Raw genomic sequence first — 4,507 nt, 5'->3', positions numbered from 1 at the left:
GAGTATATTTTATAAACAGAGCTAGAGTTTCTTTCTTTATGTTATGAGATGAAGAAACTAACGTATATTTAGCAGATAGAAGTTCCTAAATTTAGGACTTCCTTGATTGCAGGCTAGATTCAAGGTATGCCAGTTGTCCACTCCACTGTTATTTATTATTAATATTACAATAAATATATAACATACATATATTTATTTATTTGGATATGAATTCGGGTTGACCCACATGGGTGACCCAAATCCAATTTCCAACACTTACCGTGGATGAATTCTATAGCTTGGTTAATGTCTCCGTCTGATGGTGCAAAAAGATCGTCTCTGGTAGGAATCACCAAGTGATTGATGCCATAATCCTACAAAAAGAAAGGGGGCATAAATGGCTTGAAAAATTGTTGCAAATCACCACATTTTACGAGTGATAGACAAACAGTTGTTTCGAAACAATGCTGGTGAATTTTGTCTTGCTCCTGTGCGCACTACTACATAACTTTAGGCACAATAATGTAGGACCAGGTATGTTTTCTCTGGTTGTAATTGAACCTTTTACATTATTAGATGGTTTAATTAAGAGTTTCACTCAAAATCTTTATATAGCCAGATAGGCAATCCAGTCATCTTCTTCCAATCAATGTCGTTAATGACCCAGACGTAAATAAAAATCGCTTCTTAACAAGCAATTTCAGTATAACGAAATGTAATGATTATCTATATATATATATTTTATTTTATTGGTAATTAAAGAAATTTATTTACCAAATAGCAAATATGTACAAAAACAGTAGTTCAACAAGCCAGAACTACTGCTAGCTTCATCAACACCATCCCTATCAACCTATACAGCAATTAAGGCTAGAAATTCAGCCTATCTAACACTTTAGTTGTTGCAACTTGTTTGCTTCCTCTACCATGAACTTCTTCAGTGATCAATCTAGTAATCTCAGCTGGTCCTCTAGTCCTCTTCTGAAATATCCTCCAATTCCGTTCCTGCCATATATGATAAACACTGCAGGCCAACGCAATTTTGTACACTTCAACTGCTCCACTTCTGCCCTTGGCATGACTTATTGCCCATTGAACTTCTTGCTGCCAGGTCATTGCTCTTCTCTTAATTCCTTGCCATTGCAGTATTTTCTCCCAGATACTATTGGAAAAAGTGCAACCAAACAACAAATGGTCTATATCCTCATCCTCTCTGTCACACAAGGAGCATTTTACATCAGTAACAGTGCCCCATTTGGCCAATCTTGTTCTAGTGAGGAGTCCTTGAGCTTTAATAATATCTATATCTATATATTATTAAAAGGAGAGGAAAAAGCCCTCTGCTTAAGCCACGTGGCATAACTATAAAAAGCCCAGTGGCATTACTAAGACAAAACAAACTACCTTTCTAACTAATAAAACTTCTCAATTTTAAATTTTGAATTTTAAATTGATAACCTGGGAATTTAAATTAAAACATCTGAAAAAAAACTACATAAACCATTTCGAGCGGTGCATAACCACACAAAATCGTGCATATAGTGGCAGAAGCCCACCTTAAAATGTGGTAACTGTACTTAACCGTGCTTGCTTAAATGCCCTTTTCCAGAAGGACACATCTAATTGTCTTTTAGTTTACTCAGTTGTCCTCTACATTTCCCCATTGTAAGCTTCAAAAACTTCTTTTTCTTTGGTTATTCAACTTTATTTGCAGTCTTGCAGGAAATTGCATCCTTTTTGTTTGTGCAACAAAGTTAAGATTTTAAATCTCCTTAATACATATTTGATTGCTTTCAGCCAATTTGACACCTTTTTGCTCCTTGTGTTTGTCGATTCAGCAGATTATAGACGAATTGTCTTCCTTTTAGGATATCTTAGTTTCTTCCTAAAAATTTGAAGTGAAAAAACAAAAAAACTCAATGATAAGCATTATCGGAATACACGATAACAATATTATAATTATCTAGAAGATAAAAAACTTAAAGCTATTACGGTGTATTAGGGTTAGTATGGTGAATGACTACCAAAATAGTTCCTTATCAAAATTTCATTATACAAGCCATTGTACACATTTCCTCAACAAGAGAGACTTTAGTATATCTTTTCTAACATTCAGTAAAAGTAAAAATAGGTACCATTACAAGCAGTTTATACATATGTCTATATATACATCATTACTAATCAAAGCACTTGCAACCATATAGATGTGACTCTTAATTTCATCTACGCAATCTTTGTAGAAATATTATCAGTATTGATTTAGTTGTATATTACTAAGAGAAAGGCTTCATGTAATAGGTTTTAATGTTCCCCCAATTCAAATGCTACCCGACGCTGTAATACCAGCTTGATGCGGTACAACAGGTAATTTCTTTCTTTTGCCTTCTGCAGCACCATCATCTGTATAGATAAAATGTTGGGCCATTTTGATTTGTTTAACCCTCTTTGTTTTGTAATACGTTGACGATGATCAACTTCTATTTGCAAGGAGGATGTGCAGATATGTCCATTCGTCCTTCAAAATCATTCAAGGTGCAGTCTATATCTTTTCAGTTGAGGAGTTGAATTTTTTTTTTTTTTTTTTTTTTTTTTTTTTTTGCGTCGCATATCCTATGAGTCGTGCTTATTTTAATGATCAACTTACTTGCATTAGCTGCTGGCAACACCTAACAAGGATGAAGTATTTTCTTAAAAGTCGATGAAGGTGTTATTTGAGAAATAACTGAAAATCTTTTGATAGGAATGTCAATCTGCCTGTTATCACATGGTACAAGTCTTTACGTTATCAAATGGTTAACTTTTCTATTCATAGCTATTAATTTCCTGCTGGAATCAAATTCACGCTGAATTTAAATCTAGACTTTAGTGTCATATTATAGTGGAAGTATCCTATTATAGTGGAACCATACTTCCACATTATTTAGTTATTTCAATTTACATTTAAACAGGGATAAGATTTAAAAAACAAAAAAAAAAAAAAAAAAAAAAAACTAATTTACAGATTTTTTACATTTACTTTTTAAACTTAAAAATAAATTTTAATTTTATGTAATTTGTGTAGTAGATGAAATCAGGGAGCCCTAGCCAGCAGTTGCTGGTAACACAATCAACAATTCAGGATTCGTTTACTAGGTGAATGAATGAAGGCAATTGATAAATGAAATTGCCTCTGCCAATTCCCTTTCTTTTAGATCCAGAATAAAAAGTTAAAAGTGATAAAACCTTCTACTATTTACTAAAGTTGTTTGGCTTTAAATTTCCTCTTATTTTAACTGCATATTTTGTGGATTCTGCCTTCCTGAAATTTCTTCTAGATGTGACCAGGTAAAGGCTCAGGACAACTTAGTAAAGCCTTTTCATTAGATGGTAGATTCTGTGCCGTCACTTCATTCTGTTTCTCAAGCATACTATTTGGAGACCCAAACTTAATTACCTGTATTCTTCTTACTTTAATTTTGTGTAGCTTTCAAGAAAGGACATGTAGCTACATCTAGAGGAAAGTTTGTTGATAGAATTGCATGTGAGAGCAGGATTCTTAATCCGTGTGCTTTTGTTTACCATTAAACTATAACTGCGTGATTCGATGTTCCTTCTTTTTGCTGATTAGAGTTGTTCCTTTGTTAGGCATGAGAGGAATTATCTGGTGAAAACATCCTACAGATCAACTTCTTACTGCACCCAATCAACTTTCAATCCAGCAATAGGATATTATTGTTGCTATCCCGTCAACTGAGCTCTTATCAAGTAAAAAGTAGTGATTGTATGTTGAAAAATCAGAACATAAAACGTTTTCTTACAAGCTCCGGATCAGCATCCACGGAAGCCATGTGCACAAAATGAGAACCAGGGATACCGTAATCGACTGTGGAAGTTGGTTTGCTATGAGAAGATATCTAATTTTTATACAGCATGGTCAAATTGTTCAAGAAAGATTCACGAGCTAGCTTTCTGGAAAAAGAAGTGGGAGTTCATCCAGCCAATGAGTTTAAGGGATTTAGAGACTGCAGTAAATTTGCAGGGAAGCAGAAGAGAGACACAACTACTTGGTCTGTACCGTTTGTGCATAGCTTAGATATTGGTGAAGTCTGAAAATTTCAATCTGTCCACCGTGCATCCTTGGTAGCAGTTGAATTTAGTTTTTGATAAAACTGTGCATCTTTGGTAGCAGTTGAATTTAGTTTTTGAGAATACTGAAACTTGCGTAGAGACACAAATGATTGTACTTTCATTAAGTGATATTTGATTATAATACTTATCTGTGATCTTAGATAACTGTATGTGAACTTTTTGTGGACGGACATGTCCACACAGGGCTATGTTACCCAATTTTACTTGCTCACGTTGGGCCATTGAATGTGATCAATATTTATATGCTTTGTGAGTGTTAAGTGGGACAATATTATGTGGTATATGTTCACAAGTTCAAAAATGATTAGGAGTTCTAAATTTGGTTTTGTCGAAATACACAACTAAACACAAACATGAATGAATAGGAGGGGGAAAAAGGTCTAATGTAAACTATGCTTCT

The 4,507-nt window shown here is 34.1% G+C and overlaps 1 long non-coding RNA gene across 3 annotated transcripts; it reads left to right on the top strand.

The window, feature by feature from the left end:
• Positions 1-215: 215 nt before the first annotated feature.
• LOC132053613 (uncharacterized) lies at positions 216-4,251 on the top strand. 3 transcript variants are annotated; one of them, XR_009414190.1, is made up of 3 exons: positions 216-513; positions 2,278-2,511; positions 3,604-4,251. It is a non-coding gene; the product is annotated as an uncharacterized LOC132053613 (long non-coding RNA). The 3 variants fall into 3 exon arrangements; XR_009414188.1 differs by lacking the exon at positions 216-513 and adding an exon at positions 554-1,090; XR_009414189.1 differs by lacking the exon at positions 216-513 and adding an exon at positions 1,230-1,644.
• Positions 4,252-4,507: the final 256 nt, after the last annotated feature.

Source organism: Lycium ferocissimum, chromosome 4, assembly GCF_029784015.1.
Source record: "Lycium ferocissimum isolate CSIRO_LF1 chromosome 4, AGI_CSIRO_Lferr_CH_V1, whole genome shotgun sequence".
Taxonomy (NCBI): domain Eukaryota; kingdom Viridiplantae; phylum Streptophyta; class Magnoliopsida; order Solanales; family Solanaceae; genus Lycium; species Lycium ferocissimum.
This window is presented reverse-complemented; position numbering and strand designations above follow the sequence as displayed.